Source organism: Mytilus trossulus, chromosome 12 (genome assembly GCF_036588685.1).
Source record: "Mytilus trossulus isolate FHL-02 chromosome 12, PNRI_Mtr1.1.1.hap1, whole genome shotgun sequence".
Taxonomy (NCBI): domain Eukaryota; kingdom Metazoa; phylum Mollusca; class Bivalvia; order Mytilida; family Mytilidae; genus Mytilus; species Mytilus trossulus.
In genome coordinates, this window is record NC_086384.1 from 33,719,350 (window position 1) to 33,738,797 (window position 19,448).

Here is a 19,448-nt window from a genome sequence, read left to right on the forward strand (position 1 = left end):
ATCTTTTGTTCAAGTTTCATTCAACAATATGGACTTAAATACATTGATAGCAGTTCATATAAACGCAAATTTTAGGTATACTTCGAGATTATAGCAGACCAACGACAAACAAACAATAGATAGGCGCCATCAAATATGGAAAATGAAAAAGCACCAGGGTCAAAAGTCACAGTTATACATAAGATATGCAAATACCACAAAAATCCGAGATCCCGAAAATACAAGACACTGAAGATTTTTCTGGTTGTAGTCAGACATTATACACATACATGTATGTTCATATAGCCGACGTAGGCTGTCGTTTTGATATCTATATCACCGTTCACTAACAGACGAAATCGCCCCAGAAATATGAGGAAAAAAAATTTAACTTACCAATATCCTTACTCGTCGACTGTATTACTCAATTTATTTCACTTGACTGGGCGGAGTTTAACCGGTTCGCTCATAATAAACCAGTCCATCTGTAGTTAGGGGTTTTAGGATAAACTCAAAAATGAAGTGTCCAGTCATTGTTTTGTAAGTTCCTTTGATGACACTCACAGGTGATTATAACGGCAATCATCTTTATCACACACATCTTCACATAGACTGTCCTTATGCAAATTAAAACGTAAGCACCGCCCGATCAGTTGAAATAACATTGGTAATATCACAGTTAGATAATTCCATTTTCTGAATACCATTCAAGCGCTTGATATTTTGCATAGTTGTTTTGAAATATGTGTTAAATTCCTTTACATTTTATAAAAAAAAAATATATATTAAGATCTCTCTCTCTCTCTCTCTCTCTCTCTCTCTCTCTCTCTCTCTCTCTCTCTCTCTCTCTCTCTCTCTCACACCCACTATCTCTCTCACACCCACTATCTCTCTCACACCCACTATCCCACTAACCCACTATCACAATCCCACTTCACACACTATCTCTCATCTCTCACACTATCTCTCATCTCTCACCCACTATCTCATCTCTCACCCACTATCTCTCATCTCTCACCCACTATCTCTCATCTCTCACCCCTTCTCTCTCACCCACCTTCTCTCTCACCCACCTTCTTCTCTCTCACCCACCTTCTCTCTCACCCACCTTCTCTCTCACCGAACCTTCTCTCTCACCCACCCACCTTCTCTCTCACCCACCCACCTTCTCTCTCACCCACCGTCTCTCTCACCCACCTTCTATTTCAATGAATTCTCTTCAATATCTTACCATCCCAGATATGAGCTATTTGCCCGTTCGGGTGCAAGGATAGAGAATTCCAATGAATGTTGACAGTATAGGGTTTCTACTCCCTCGGGGCTGTGGATACCACAGTCCATTGGGGACAACTCCACTGCATTCCATTATATGGGAAAGGTTGATACCCTTACCTTCAGTTTTCCTTCATTAGGTAAGAGCACAAATTCACTGGTAAACACAGACACTATATTGTATATATTTATAAATAACAGGTAAAACGGTGTTTTAACATTTTACGTTTTGCAATTAAATTGTAAAGGAGAATCTATTTCATTTTCTTTTCGCTTAAATTTTAATTGTTGAGATTCCTATCATAATTGTTGTTCAATTTGATATATTGTTTGCAGTATTTTGTATTATTTAAAAATATGTAACGGGGTGAAATAAAGGGTGATAACTACGATCCTCTTCTATATATACAACTCGTCAATAAAACAAATGTATATAGCTCCTAGCATATTAGTATAGTAAATGAGTTCACTTGTAATCGGTGAAGTGTTAAAATGTCAACATAAGGCATGCTGAAATTTATTTAACTGTTAGTATTTTCAAATAGATTTTACACAGTGATCTTCCTCTTGAGATCTGCCCCAGTTGACGGCGAACTTCTAGACTTCCGCAAAAAGAATTAGGGAGGAATCTTTGCCAACAAAACAGAGTAAGATCATTTGCTATGTAATTCAAAACGAAAAAAAAATAACTAAAATACTGATCAGAACTATACTGCACATTGCACACAAATTGCAACTAACTTACTACTCTAGTATTCAAAATACAGCATGCAGAATTCAATTGCAAGAATAACAAAATCAACACAAAATATAATTCATCAAAGGCTTATTCTTAACAGGTTTTACGCACCAGATTTTACGGGATAACATTTCCTATTATTCTCCCACCCATCACCTCCATCTCAATCTATCATCATTGTATGATGAAGCAAAAATAACTTCAACTGTTCTACTGTTATTTTTGTGCATTTTAATTGATCTCTGGTACGTATTATGATACCTGACTTCCAGATCTCTGGTACGTATTATGATACCTGACTTCCAGATCTCTGGTACGTATTTATGATAACTAACTTCCAGATCTCTGGTACGTATTTATGATACCTGACTTCCAGATCTCTGGTACGTATTTATGATACCTGACTTCCAGATCTCTGGTACGTATTAATGATACCTGACTTCCAGATCTCTGGTACGTATTATGATACGTGACTTCCAGATCTCTGGTACGTATTATGATACCCGACTTCCAGATCTCTGGTACGTATTATGATACCTGACTTCCAGATCTCTGGTACGTATTTATGATACCTGACTTCCAGATCTCTGGTACGTATTATGATACCTGACTTCCAGATCTTTTTTTTATCTTTTGAAACTAACTTTATCTACAATACCAAAATGCCGGTCTATACACACACGTCAAGTATAGTGTCTGACAAGATTATACGGGGTAGACAAATTCTGCCGCTAGATAATATAATTTAGTTTTAATTATACCGTTATGATATAGATAATAAAGTAAACTTACATCACCAGTTATTGTAAATGTCATTTCTTCATCTGATGCATAGTGATCTACATAGATATAGGAAGATGTGGTGTGAGTGCCAATGAGACAACTCTCCATCCAAACAATTGGGGGTTCACTGCGGCTTTCCTAATGAATACATTACTAACTTGGCTACCCTAGAAATAGATTATATTTATTCATATCAAATACATTACCTGTATGTACATGTATGTAATGCCAGGAAGGTTTCGATACCCTTTTATATTCCGGCCTCTTGATCCGATAGTGTGGCCTGCTAATTTGGAGAGTATACTGAAACTTTCAGAGTAATCCTACAAAAAAATGTATTTACTTCATATTTACAATCATGATGGTATGGTTTTGGGTCCTTCATTTTTTTAATTTTTATCTTTATTTCATCTATCGTCGCTGGGCTTCCAAAATGTTGTAAATTACAAAATTTTCAAGAAAAAAATATCTCACAGACAGGCTTCGAAAATTTTTACAAAATGCATGCTTTCCAAAATGTCGTATGTGAACTTGACCATTTTATGTAAATATCAGTGAAATAAAAACTTTGACATTTCTGGATTATGCGAGAACTTCAAATACTTTCACAGAAGTAAAGAAATGCATGTAATTATTTTGTTCTTAAATTCATTATACAACGATTTTCAAGTTTTCATACAACATTTTGGAAGCAAACTTAACAAACAACTGACATTGACAATTTTGTAAAATGTCTCATTTCAAACGTAATGGTCTAACGTTATGCTATTTTGTAATACCAAAGATTTCCTCCCGCCTAGACCATTGACATCAAAAGGTATTTTTAGCCAAAAAAGTCAAATATGACATTTTTGAAGCCCAGCGACGCTATACCTTTTGAAACGATCGAAAAACCTTGTTGCCTAAAGCTTAACTTAAAAAAGTTAAACACTCTATTGTTTAAAAAGAAAAACAGAAAAACTTTCACTTTTTTGTTATTGATAGCAATACTGTTGTGAAGTTTTACGGTGATCGGAAAAAAATACTGTTTTCATAAAAATTATTCCTTATTGTTTGCCTTTTCGTTACTTATTCCTTATACGATACCTTTTCGTTAATTATGATTCCTTTCAGTTTTTTCCCTTTATATATAGCTTTTAATATTGCCCCCTCTTTTTTAATTATTCTTTTCGTTTCTTTTCTTAACTGTTGTGTATGATATAGGTTCGAGGAGATGAGTTTACACTGCAGGTAGTGTGAATGTACCGATAAATACGCTTGATTGATACAATGTTATCTATTTTCTACTACATGGCAATTCGTTCCTTCTCACTCTTAAATATTTTCCTTCTGGTTATGATTTCTTTTCTTTACTTTTTGTTTGTCTCTGCGCAGATGTTTCCGTTTCCGCGATCTACCGATTCTCTGTTTATTCGCTTTTATAGGTTCAACCTTATTAGTACTTTCTTTTCTTTTCATATCTACAGTGGAGATCACTTCTAACCTTTCATTAGAACTGTCAGAATAATCTGTCATAGAACTGTTCTAACCTGTCCTAGAACAGTTCTAGCTAGAACTGTTCTACCCTAGAACTGTTCTAGGTAGAACTGTCAGGATCAGTTCTAGGTAGAACTGACTAAATCAGTTCTAGGTAGAACTGTCAGGATCAGTTCTAGGGTAGAACTGTCTAAAACTGTTCTAGGTAGAACTGTCCAAATCAGTTCTAACCGTAGAACTGTCAGCAGAACTGACTAAATCAGTCAGGACTGTAGAACAGTTCTAAATGACGTGACTACAGTAAAGGCACTTTAGAATTTAGAAGAAATAAATCACTTCCAGTTACTTTGCTTTTTAATAGCAGATTTTCTATATTTTTTACTAATCAAACGTTACATGTACAAATATCGAAGTGAATTGAAGGTTATCCAACTCATCGGAGAAACATTTTTATAAGATTGCATAGAAAACATCATTGTTTACGTTTCTTCGTTCCCCGTCTTTAACAGTCTCCTCATAAAACTCTAGGCCACAGACCACAATTAATTTCTCTATCAGTTCTTTAGAACGTTTTGTATCATTAAAAAAATTGCACCATGCACTTTTGTCAATTTTTTTGTGTGTGTAATGTATAGTACTAGTCCAAATATATATCCAAAATTCAGAAAGATTGAAGCAATCACTTTTACAAATTTAGCCAATACACATCCATACCCCTATGGACTAGTCAAGAGATGTTCCGAAAACTGTAAATACTACCTTTTTGCACTTGGCCTAATCACTCATTCCATATCAAAATCAGTTTAAATACAACATCCAAAAAATTATTTCATCTCTCTTCTTTCATTTCCACCCAAAATAATCTAAGAAATGAGTGAGGAAGGGAAAGAAAAAAAATTAAGGAAAAATACACTCTATTTAAAAGGAACTATATTCGTGAACAACGAAAAGCGGGGTCATTAATTGTGGTCTTGGGCCTATTAGGGGCTTAAAACTTGACCAATTCTAATAAAACTTGGCATGATTTAAGCTTAGTGTATTATAAAACAGTTCACCAAGTTTCAAAGCCATATGATACCAAATAAAAAAAATGTGGCATTTTTTATATCTGAACTTTGGGTGCTGAATTGTGGCGTTGAATTAGAAAAATTTCAACTATCAAATTTGAGCTTCTAAAAACCAAAAAATACCAAAACTTACACTTTTTGATGTCTCTATGTATAAGTTATTATCTATTAAAAGCAACAGATAGCATACTTCATGTATCAGACTTATAAAAAATGCCCAGAAGTCAATTTTATATGAGCCTGTGCCAAAAAAAAAGAGGTTTTCAAATGAAGTGAGGCCTTATATGAAATGTAATATTTTTCACTTACCTCAATTTTCTAAAGTTGTTAAGTTATCAAACAAACTTTAACATGTTATAAATGTACTTTTAAGGGAAATATAAGTTTTAAAAAGCATAACACATGTGGATAAAATGGTCTTCAGTAATGTCAAGCTTAAAAACACAGGTTGTCAATTTAGGCCGTTCCCCACATTTGCATATTAAAAAGCACATAAATGATATGGGAGATGGAGATATGCTTCTTTTTGCTCAAATCTTTGCTTAGATATGATAAAACATGGAGCCTGGGTGTAACAAGACTGTCACTTTCAACTATATATGAAGACAGTATGGTCTGATGCAAAGTTTATTAACTTCACTGTTTAAAACCTGAATGAAATTTCAGCCTCAAAAGGCCAATATTTTAACCACTAGCTATCCAACAGAAGAAAATAAAAGTAGTCTGTGAAATAGAAAAGGTTAAACAACTAGTAATAAGTGTTTTTGATATAGATACAGTGCAATCTGTTTAAAGGAATACCACTTTTATGTGCCCAGAACTTCATATTTCACCTGTTGCATACTGACCGTTAGACTTAAGACTATTAAACAGCACATTGTGCACTCTTTTTATGTTTTAATTTACTTTTTTTTGTGTTGAGAGTTCACAAATGAGTAAAACAACTGAAACAAATACCACAAACACATATAGATATCAGAAAAAACCTATCAGAGAGAAAGTAAGCATGCTGTTTTAGCCAAAATATTGAAAAAAGGAAAAAAGCTACATTTTGGGCATATAAGCTGAAAAGTGACATTTTAACAAAATTTCTATCAAATAAAAGTGAAAATCATTTATTCTCATGTAGTTTGACAAATTAATACCAATAGATCATTCAGAGAAGTTGTCAAAGTAAAATATCAAAATTTGCTGAAATGCACCTCTTAGGCCACAGACCACAATTAATTTCTCTATCAGTTCTTTAGAACGTTTTGTATCATTAAAAAAATTGCACCATGCACTTTTGTCAATTTTTTTGTGTGTGTAATGTATAGTACTAGTCCAAATATATATCCAAAATTCAGAAAGATTGAAGCAATCACTTTTACAAATTTAGCCAATACACATCCATACCCCTATGGACTAGTCAAGAGATGTTCCGAAAACTGTAAATACTACCTTTTTGCACTTGGCCTAATCACTCATTCCATATCAAAATCAGTTTAAATACAACATCCAAAAAATTATTTCATCTCTCTTCTTTCATTTCCACCCAAAATAATCTAAGAAATGAGTGAGGAAGGGAAAGAAAAAAAATTAAGGAAAAATACACTCTATTTAAAAGGAACTATATTCGTGAACAACGAAAAGCGGGGTCATTAATTGTGGTCTTGGGCCTATTAGGGGCTTAAAACTTGACCAATTCTAATAAAACTTGGCATGATTTAAGCTTAGTGTATTATAAAACAGTTCACCAAGTTTCAAAGCCATATGATACCAAATAAAAAAAATGTGGCATTTTTTATATCTGAACTTTGGGTGCTGAATTGTGGCGTTGAATTAGAAAAATTTCAACTATCAAATTTGAGCTTCTAAAAACCAAAAAATACCAAAACTTACACTTTTTGATGTCTCTATGTATAAGTTATTATCTATTAAAAGCAACAGATAGCATACTTCATGTATCAGACTTATAAAAAATGCCCAGAAGTCAATTTTATATGAGCCTGTGCCAAAAAAAAAGAGGTTTTCAAATGAAGTGAGGCCTTATATGAAATGTAATATTTTTCACTTACCTCAATTTTCTAAAGTTGTTAAGTTATCAAACAAACTTTAACATGTTATAAATGTACTTTTAAGGGAAATATAAGTTTTAAAAAGCATAACACATGTGGATAAAATGGTCTTCAGTAATGTCAAGCTTAAAAACACAGGTTGTCAATTTAGGCCGTTCCCCACATTTGCATATTAAAAAGCACATAAATGATATGGGAGATGGAGATATGCTTCTTTTTGCTCAAATCTTTGCTTAGATATGATAAAACATGGAGCCTGGGTGTAACAAGACTGTCACTTTCAACTATATATGAAGACAGTATGGTCTGATGCAAAGTTTATTAACTTCACTGTTTAAAACCTGAATGAAATTTCAGCCTCAAAAGGCCAATATTTTAACCACTAGCTATCCAACAGAAGAAAATAAAAGTAGTCTGTGAAATAGAAAAGGTTAAACAACTAGTAATAAGTGTTTTTGATATAGATACAGTGCAATCTGTTTAAAGGAATACCACTTTTATGTGCCCAGAACTTCATATTTCACCTGTTGCATACTGACCGTTAGACTTAAGACTATTAAACAGCACATTGTGCACTCTTTTTATGTTTTAATTTACTTTTTTTTGTGTTGAGAGTTCACAAATGAGTAAAACAACTGAAACAAATACCACAAACACATATAGATATCAGAAAAAACCTATCAGAGAGAAAGTAAGCATGCTGTTTTAGCCAAAATATTGAAAAAAGGAAAAAAGCTACATTTTGGGCATATAAGCTGAAAAGTGACATTTTAACAAAATTTCTATCAAATAAAAGTGAAAATCATTTATTCTCATGTAGTTTGACAAATTAATACCAATAGATCATTCAGAGAAGTTGTCAAAGTAAAATATCAAAATTTGCTGAAATGCACCTCTTAGGGGCTTAAAACTTGACCAATTCTAATAAAACTTGGCATGATTTAAGCTTAGTGTATTATAAAACAGTTCACCAAGTTTCAAAGCCATATGATACCAAATAAAAAAAATGTGGCATTTTTTATATCTGAACTTTGGGTGCTGAATTGTGGCGTTGAATTAGAAAAATTTCAACTATCAAATTTGAGCTTCTAAAAACCAAAAAATACCAAAACTTACACTTTTTGATGTCTCTATGTATAAGTTATTATCTATTAAAAGCAACAGATAGCATACTTCATGTATCAGACTTATAAAAAATGCCCAGAAGTCAATTTTATATGAGCCTGTGCCAAAAAAAAAGAGGTTTTCAAATGAAGTGAGGCCTTATATGAAATGTAATATTTTTCACTTACCTCAATTTTCTAAAGTTGTTAAGTTATCAAACAAACTTTAACATGTTATAAATGTACTTTTAAGGGAAATATAAGTTTTAAAAAGCATAACACATGTGGATAAAATGGTCTTCAGTAATGTCAAGCTTAAAAACACAGGTTGTCAATTTAGGCCGTTCCCCACATTTGCATATTAAAAAGCACATAAATGATATGGGAGATGGAGATATGCTTCTTTTTGCTCAAATCTTTGCTTAGATATGATAAAACATGGAGCCTGGGTGTAACAAGACTGTCACTTTCAACTATATATGAAGACAGTATGGTCTGATGCAAAGTTTATTAACTTCACTGTTTAAAACCTGAATGAAATTTCAGCCTCAAAAGGCCAATATTTTAACCACTAGCTATCCAACAGAAGAAAATAAAAGTAGTCTGTGAAATAGAAAAGGTTAAACAACTAGTAATAAGTGTTTTTGATATAGATACAGTGCAATCTGTTTAAAGGAATACCACTTTTATGTGCCCAGAACTTCATATTTCACCTGTTGCATACTGACCGTTAGACTTAAGACTATTAAACAGCACATTGTGCACTCTTTTTATGTTTTAATTTACTTTTTTTTGTGTTGAGAGTTCACAAATGAGTAAAACAACTGAAACAAATACCACAAACACATATAGATATCAGAAAAAACCTATCAGAGAGAAAGTAAGCATGCTGTTTTAGCCAAAATATTGAAAAAAGGAAAAAAGCTACATTTTGGGCATATAAGCTGAAAAGTGACATTTTAACAAAATTTCTATCAAATAAAAGTGAAAATCATTTATTCTCATGTAGTTTGACAAATTAATACCAATAGATCATTCAGAGAAGTTGTCAAAGTAAAATATCAAAATTTGCTGAAATGCACCTCTTAGGCCACAGACCACAATTAATTTCTCTATCAGTTCTTTAGAACGTTTTGTATCATTAAAAAAATTGCACCATGCACTTTTGTCAATTTTTTTGTGTGTGTAATGTATAGTACTAGTCCAAATATATATCCAAAATTCAGAAAGATTGAAGCAATCACTTTTACAAATTTAGCCAATACACATCCATACCCCTATGGACTAGTCAAGAGATGTTCCGAAAACTGTAAATACTACCTTTTTGCACTTGGCCTAATCACTCATTCCATATCAAAATCAGTTTAAATACAACATCCAAAAAATTATTTCATCTCTCTTCTTTCATTTCCACCCAAAATAATCTAAGAAATGAGTGAGGAAGGGAAAGAAAAAAAATTAAGGAAAAATACACTCTATTTAAAAGGAACTATATTCGTGAACAACGAAAAGCGGGGTCATTAATTGTGGTCTTGGGCCTATTAGGGGCTTAAAACTTGACCAATTCTAATAAAACTTGGCATGATTTAAGCTTAGTGTATTATAAAACAGTTCACCAAGTTTCAAAGCCATATGATACCAAATAAAAAAAATGTGGCATTTTTTATATCTGAACTTTGGGTGCTGAATTGTGGCGTTGAATTAGAAAAATTTCAACTATCAAATTTGAGCTTCTAAAAACCAAAAAATACCAAAACTTACACTTTTTGATGTCTCTATGTATAAGTTATTATCTATTAAAAGCAACAGATAGCATACTTCATGTATCAGACTTATAAAAAATGCCCAGAAGTCAATTTTATATGAGCCTGTGCCAAAAAAAAAGAGGTTTTCAAATGAAGTGAGGCCTTATATGAAATGTAATATTTTTCACTTACCTCAATTTTCTAAAGTTGTTAAGTTATCAAACAAACTTTAACATGTTATAAATGTACTTTTAAGGGAAATATAAGTTTTAAAAAGCATAACACATGTGGATAAAATGGTCTTCAGTAATGTCAAGCTTAAAAACACAGGTTGTCAATTTAGGCCGTTCCCCACATTTGCATATTAAAAAGCACATAAATGATATGGGAGATGGAGATATGCTTCTTTTTGCTCAAATCTTTGCTTAGATATGATAAAACATGGAGCCTGGGTGTAACAAGACTGTCACTTTCAACTATATATGAAGACAGTATGGTCTGATGCAAAGTTTATTAACTTCACTGTTTAAAACCTGAATGAAATTTCAGCCTCAAAAGGCCAATATTTTAACCACTAGCTATCCAACAGAAGAAAATAAAAGTAGTCTGTGAAATAGAAAAGGTTAAACAACTAGTAATAAGTGTTTTTGATATAGATACAGTGCAATCTGTTTAAAGGAATACCACTTTTATGTGCCCAGAACTTCATATTTCACCTGTTGCATACTGACCGTTAGACTTAAGACTATTAAACAGCACATTGTGCACTCTTTTTATGTTTTAATTTACTTTTTTTTGTGTTGAGAGTTCACAAATGAGTAAAACAACTGAAACAAATACCACAAACACATATAGATATCAGAAAAAACCTATCAGAGAGAAAGTAAGCATGCTGTTTTAGCCAAAATATTGAAAAAAGGAAAAAAGCTACATTTTGGGCATATAAGCTGAAAAGTGACATTTTAACAAAATTTCTATCAAATAAAAGTGAAAATCATTTATTCTCATGTAGTTTGACAAATTAATACCAATAGATCATTCAGAGAAGTTGTCAAAGTAAAATATCAAAATTTGCTGAAATGCACCTCTTAGGCCACAGACCACAATTAATTTCTCTATCAGTTCTTTAGAACGTTTTGTATCATTAAAAAAATTGCACCATGCACTTTTGTCAATTTTTTTGTGTGTGTAATGTATAGTACTAGTCCAAATATATATCCAAAATTCAGAAAGATTGAAGCAATCACTTTTACAAATTTAGCCAATACACATCCATACCCCTATGGACTAGTCAAGAGATGTTCCGAAAACTGTAAATACTACCTTTTTGCACTTGGCCTAATCACTCATTCCATATCAAAATCAGTTTAAATACAACATCCAAAAAATTATTTCATCTCTCTTCTTTCATTTCCACCCAAAATAATCTAAGAAATGAGTGAGGAAGGGAAAGAAAAAAAATTAAGGAAAAATACACTCTATTTAAAAGGAACTATATTCGTGAACAACGAAAAGCGGGGTCATTAATTGTGGTCTTGGGCCTATTAGGGGCTTAAAACTTGACCAATTCTAATAAAACTTGGCATGATTTAAGCTTAGTGTATTATAAAACAGTTCACCAAGTTTCAAAGCCATATGATACCAAATAAAAAAAATGTGGCATTTTTTATATCTGAACTTTGGGTGCTGAATTGTGGCGTTGAATTAGAAAAATTTCAACTATCAAATTTGAGCTTCTAAAAACCAAAAAATACCAAAACTTACACTTTTTGATGTCTCTATGTATAAGTTATTATCTATTAAAAGCAACAGATAGCATACTTCATGTATCAGACTTATAAAAAATGCCCAGAAGTCAATTTTATATGAGCCTGTGCCAAAAAAAAAGAGGTTTTCAAATGAAGTGAGGCCTTATATGAAATGTAATATTTTTCACTTACCTCAATTTTCTAAAGTTGTTAAGTTATCAAACAAACTTTAACATGTTATAAATGTACTTTTAAGGGAAATATAAGTTTTAAAAAGCATAACACATGTGGATAAAATGGTCTTCAGTAATGTCAAGCTTAAAAACACAGGTTGTCAATTTAGGCCGTTCCCCACATTTGCATATTAAAAAGCACATAAATGATATGGGAGATGGAGATATGCTTCTTTTTGCTCAAATCTTTGCTTAGATATGATAAAACATGGAGCCTGGGTGTAACAAGACTGTCACTTTCAACTATATATGAAGACAGTATGGTCTGATGCAAAGTTTATTAACTTCACTGTTTAAAACCTGAATGAAATTTCAGCCTCAAAAGGCCAATATTTTAACCACTAGCTATCCAACAGAAGAAAATAAAAGTAGTCTGTGAAATAGAAAAGGTTAAACAACTAGTAATAAGTGTTTTTGATATAGATACAGTGCAATCTGTTTAAAGGAATACCACTTTTATGTGCCCAGAACTTCATATTTCACCTGTTGCATACTGACCGTTAGACTTAAGACTATTAAACAGCACATTGTGCACTCTTTTTATGTTTTAATTTACTTTTTTTTGTGTTGAGAGTTCACAAATGAGTAAAACAACTGAAACAAATACCACAAACACATATAGATATCAGAAAAAACCTATCAGAGAGAAAGTAAGCATGCTGTTTTAGCCAAAATATTGAAAAAAGGAAAAAAGCTACATTTTGGGCATATAAGCTGAAAAGTGACATTTTAACAAAATTTCTATCAAATAAAAGTGAAAATCATTTATTCTCATGTAGTTTGACAAATTAATACCAATAGATCATTCAGAGAAGTTGTCAAAGTAAAATATCAAAATTTGCTGAAATGCACCTCTTAGGCCACAGACCACAATTAATTTCTCTATCAGTTCTTTAGAACGTTTTGTATCATTAAAAAAATTGCACCATGCACTTTTGTCAATTTTTTTGTGTGTGTAATGTATAGTACTAGTCCAAATATATATCCAAAATTCAGAAAGATTGAAGCAATCACTTTTACAAATTTAGCCAATACACATCCATACCCCTATGGACTAGTCAAGAGATGTTCCGAAAACTGTAAATACTACCTTTTTGCACTTGGCCTAATCACTCATTCCATATCAAAATCAGTTTAAATACAACATCCAAAAAATTATTTCATCTCTCTTCTTTCATTTCCACCCAAAATAATCTAAGAAATGAGTGAGGAAGGGAAAGAAAAAAAATTAAGGAAAAATACACTCTATTTAAAAGGAACTATATTCGTGAACAACGAAAAGCGGGGTCATTAATTGTGGTCTTGGGCCTATTAGGGGCTTAAAACTTGACCAATTCTAATAAAACTTGGCATGATTTAAGCTTAGTGTATTATAAAACAGTTCACCAAGTTTCAAAGCCATATGATACCAAATAAAAAAAATGTGGCATTTTTTATATCTGAACTTTGGGTGCTGAATTGTGGCGTTGAATTAGAAAAATTTCAACTATCAAATTTGAGCTTCTAAAAACCAAAAAATACCAAAACTTACACTTTTTGATGTCTCTATGTATAAGTTATTATCTATTAAAAGCAACAGATAGCATACTTCATGTATCAGACTTATAAAAAATGCCCAGAAGTCAATTTTATATGAGCCTGTGCCAAAAAAAAAGAGGTTTTCAAATGAAGTGAGGCCTTATATGAAATGTAATATTTTTCACTTACCTCAATTTTCTAAAGTTGTTAAGTTATCAAACAAACTTTAACATGTTATAAATGTACTTTTAAGGGAAATATAAGTTTTAAAAAGCATAACACATGTGGATAAAATGGTCTTCAGTAATGTCAAGCTTAAAAACACAGGTTGTCAATTTAGGCCGTTCCCCACATTTGCATATTAAAAAGCACATAAATGATATGGGAGATGGAGATATGCTTCTTTTTGCTCAAATCTTTGCTTAGATATGATAAAACATGGAGCCTGGGTGTAACAAGACTGTCACTTTCAACTATATATGAAGACAGTATGGTCTGATGCAAAGTTTATTAACTTCACTGTTTAAAACCTGAATGAAATTTCAGCCTCAAAAGGCCAATATTTTAACCACTAGCTATCCAACAGAAGAAAATAAAAGTAGTCTGTGAAATAGAAAAGGTTAAACAACTAGTAATAAGTGTTTTTGATATAGATACAGTGCAATCTGTTTAAAGGAATACCACTTTTATGTGCCCAGAACTTCATATTTCACCTGTTGCATACTGACCGTTAGACTTAAGACTATTAAACAGCACATTGTGCACTCTTTTTATGTTTTAATTTACTTTTTTTTGTGTTGAGAGTTCACAAATGAGTAAAACAACTGAAACAAATACCACAAACACATATAGATATCAGAAAAAACCTATCAGAGAGAAAGTAAGCATGCTGTTTTAGCCAAAATATTGAAAAAAGGAAAAAAGCTACATTTTGGGCATATAAGCTGAAAAGTGACATTTTAACAAAATTTCTATCAAATAAAAGTGAAAATCATTTATTCTCATGTAGTTTGACAAATTAATACCAATAGATCATTCAGAGAAGTTGTCAAAGTAAAATATCAAAATTTGCTGAAATGCACCTCTTAGGCCACAGACCACAATTAATTTCTCTATCAGTTCTTTAGAACGTTTTGTATCATTAAAAAAATTGCACCATGCACTTTTGTCAATTTTTTTGTGTGTGTAATGTATAGTACTAGTCCAAATATATATCCAAAATTCAGAAAGATTGAAGCAATCACTTTTACAAATTTAGCCAATACACATCCATACCCCTATGGACTAGTCAAGAGATGTTCCGAAAACTGTAAATACTACCTTTTTGCACTTGGCCTAATCACTCATTCCATATCAAAATCAGTTTAAATACAACATCCAAAAAATTATTTCATCTCTCTTCTTTCATTTCCACCCAAAATAATCTAAGAAATGAGTGAGGAAGGGAAAGAAAAAAAATTAAGGAAAAATACACTCTATTTAAAAGGAACTATATTCGTGAACAACGAAAAGCGGGGTCATTAATTGTGGTCTTGGGCCTATTAGGGGCTTAAAACTTGACCAATTCTAATAAAACTTGGCATGATTTAAGCTTAGTGTATTATAAAACAGTTCACCAAGTTTCAAAGCCATATGATACCAAATAAAAAAAATGTGGCATTTTTTATATCTGAACTTTGGGTGCTGAATTGTGGCGTTGAATTAGAAAAATTTCAACTATCAAATTTGAGCTTCTAAAAACCAAAAAATACCAAAACTTACACTTTTTGATGTCTCTATGTATAAGTTATTATCTATTAAAAGCAACAGATAGCATACTTCATGTATCAGACTTATAAAAAATGCCCAGAAGTCAATTTTATATGAGCCTGTGCCAAAAAAAAAGAGGTTTTCAAATGAAGTGAGGCCTTATATGAAATGTAATATTTTTCACTTACCTCAATTTTCTAAAGTTGTTAAGTTATCAAACAAACTTTAACATGTTATAAATGTACTTTTAAGGGAAATATAAGTTTTAAAAAGCATAACACATGTGGATAAAATGGTCTTCAGTAATGTCAAGCTTAAAAACACAGGTTGTCAATTTAGGCCGTTCCCCACATTTGCATATTAAAAAGCACATAAATGATATGGGAGATGGAGATATGCTTCTTTTTGCTCAAATCTTTGCTTAGATATGATAAAACATGGAGCCTGGGTGTAACAAGACTGTCACTTTCAACTATATATGAAGACAGTATGGTCTGATGCAAAGTTTATTAACTTCACTGTTTAAAACCTGAATGAAATTTCAGCCTCAAAAGGCCAATATTTTAACCACTAGCTATCCAACAGAAGAAAATAAAAGTAGTCTGTGAAATAGAAAAGGTTAAACAACTAGTAATAAGTGTTTTTGATATAGATACAGTGCAATCTGTTTAAAGGAATACCACTTTTATGTGCCCAGAACTTCATATTTCACCTGTTGCATACTGACCGTTAGACTTAAGACTATTAAACAGCACATTGTGCACTCTTTTTATGTTTTAATTTACTTTTTTTTGTGTTGAGAGTTCACAAATGAGTAAAACAACTGAAACAAATACCACAAACACATATAGATATCAGAAAAAACCTATCAGAGAGAAAGTAAGCATGCTGTTTTAGCCAAAATATTGAAAAAAGGAAAAAAGCTACATTTTGGGCATATAAGCTGAAAAGTGACATTTTAACAAAATTTCTATCAAATAAAAGTGAAAATCATTTATTCTCATGTAGTTTGACAAATTAATACCAATAGATCATTCAGAGAAGTTGTCAAAGTAAAATATCAAAATTTGCTGAAATGCACCTCTTAGGCCACAGACCACAATTAATTTCTCTATCAGTTCTTTAGAACGTTTTGTATCATTAAAAAAATTGCACCATGCACTTTTGTCAATTTTTTTGTGTGTGTAATGTATAGTACTAGTCCAAATATATATCCAAAATTCAGAAAGATTGAAGCAATCACTTTTACAAATTTAGCCAATACACATCCATACCCCTATGGACTAGTCAAGAGATGTTCCGAAAACTGTAAATACTACCTTTTTGCACTTGGCCTAATCACTCATTCCATATCAAAATCAGTTTAAATACAACATCCAAAAAATTATTTCATCTCTCTTCTTTCATTTCCACCCAAAATAATCTAAGAAATGAGTGAGGAAGGGAAAGAAAAAAAATTAAGGAAAAATACACTCTATTTAAAAGGAACTATATTCGTGAACAACGAAAAGCGGGGTCATTAATTGTGGTCTTGGGCCTCTACATTTGATTCATGGAAGTTTAATCTTAATTTACCTTGTTTACCCTGGGAACAGTATAGTTAATATCTGGGAACAGTATATCTAGTTAATATATGACATATATATGTTCCTGGTTTACCTTGGATTTACATTCATGATTTAAGATTCTGTTTTGACAAATGTTCAAACGAAAATTGTACAGTGTCAGTGGATGAATTATGGGATATTTTAACGATTATCTCGTAAATAATCTGGGAGTGTGGAAGTTGGAACGTCAGAAAAATATACTCATGAACATGAATGAAACATTTGCCACTGGACGTAATGCTACAAACAAAACCAATCATTTTCCTCCTTCAAATTATTCCAAGAAGAGAACTTCTCATACATGTACTTTCATTTTAAAATAAAGTATAAGAATCAGTGATGTAGTGTTGGATGATACCTTTAAATAGTTTTGTTTAAAAAAAAAACCATCATGAACTACACTGACTTCAAAAGTCACTTTTGTGACGATTCATTATTTGATAATTTAATTTTGGATGTAACGGGTCTCTGATTGGCTGACGTTATTTTGTTATCAGCCCATAGATAAAAGTTAGTCATGTGACCCGTATCGTCATCAACGTTTTTTCATGGTTTGCCAAGGTTTAATTTGGAAGTTAGAATTAAATTATAACATGTATAAGGAATGACTAATATTTTTTTCTGTCTATTTGAAATAACATAAAATAATGTGGTGCATGCACACTGTTAAAAAAAACTGCTACCCGCGTTATTCAGTGTGCACCAAATTTTTTATGTTATTTCTTCATAGACATAAATAATAATATTATCGATACAGAGAGGAAATAAGGGCGCGCTAAATCGATTTTGAAATTTGGTATTGTCTTTATCATGCAGTATCTATCCTGACATAGAAATATTATTGGTTTACAATGAGGCCATACATGTATATATATTTACATGATAAAGTATATATATGTTCAGTTTTGGTTGATGTGGTCAAATAATTTTGTTATTAAAACAACTCCGTCTGATATATATCGAAACTACTGAAATTTGTTAGCAATTCAATATTCTGAATATAAAGAGGACATGCTGTCATTTGACTGTCCCTTTGGTATCTTTTGTCCCTCTTTTGAATTATACTATCCATCGTGATTGGTTGTTGTCTGCTCTTTGGTCGGGTTGTTGTCGCTTTGACACCTTTCGCCATTTCCTTTCTCAATTTTATAAGTGATTTACTATGCAGCTATATAATTATCTATATATTAAGATTTACATAATAAAGTGTAAATATGGTCAGTTTTGGTTGCTGCAGACACACAATTTCAGATATGAAATCTAACGATGTTTGTTTCTGATGCGATATTTTGAATAAAAGTAGGAAATGCTGGCACTCTCAATCGATGATTTTTTTTTTTTTTGTGGTCTTTAATTTCCAATATTGCAGTTATTTATATACATTGTACTACAGTCCATCTTGACCTAAATTTATAACTGAAGTACTGTGCAGCTATAAAGACTTGCATAAAAAAAGCAGATATGGTCAGTTTTAGTTGATGCGGTCAGTAGATTTTATTACACAACTCAATCTAAAGTATGAAAACTACTGATATTTGTTTACAATTGAATACTTTGAATAAAAAGAGGACATGCTGGCACTATAAATTCATGCGAACAAAGTTTTGAGGTCATTGTTTTCCAATTGCTGTAACTTGTATATTCCAGTCCCTCTTGACCTAAAATTATATCTGAATTACTGTGCAGCTATATAGATTTGCAGAAAAAAAGAGCAAATAAGGTCAGTTTAGATTGATGTGGTCAAAAGATTTTATTACATGACTCAGTCTGAAGTATGAAAACTACTGATATTTGTTTACGATTCAATACTTTGAATAAAAAGAGGACATGCTGGCACTTTAAATTCATGCGAACAAAATTTTGAGGTCATTGTTTTCCAATATTGCTGTAACATGTATATTACAGTCCCTCTTGACCTAAAATTATAACTGAATTACTGTGCAGCTATATACATGTAGCTTTGCAGAAAGAAAGAGCAAATAAGGTCAATTTATATATAAAAAAGAAGATTTAGTATGATTGCCAATGAGACAACTATCCACAAAAGACCAAAATGACACAAACATTAACAACTTTAGGTCACTGTACGGCCTTCAACAATGAGCAGAGCCCATACCGCATAGTCAGCTTAGATTGATGCGGTCAAAAGATTTTGTAACCCAACTGAGTCTGAAGTATGAAAACTACTGATATTTGTTAACGATTCAATACTTTGAATAAAAAGAGGACATGCTGGCACTTTAAATTTATGCGAACAAAAATTTGAAGTCATTTTTTTTCCAATATTGCTGTAACTTGTATATTACAGTCCCTCTTGACCTAAAATAATTATAACTGAATTGCTGTGCAGCTATATAGATTTGCAGATAGAA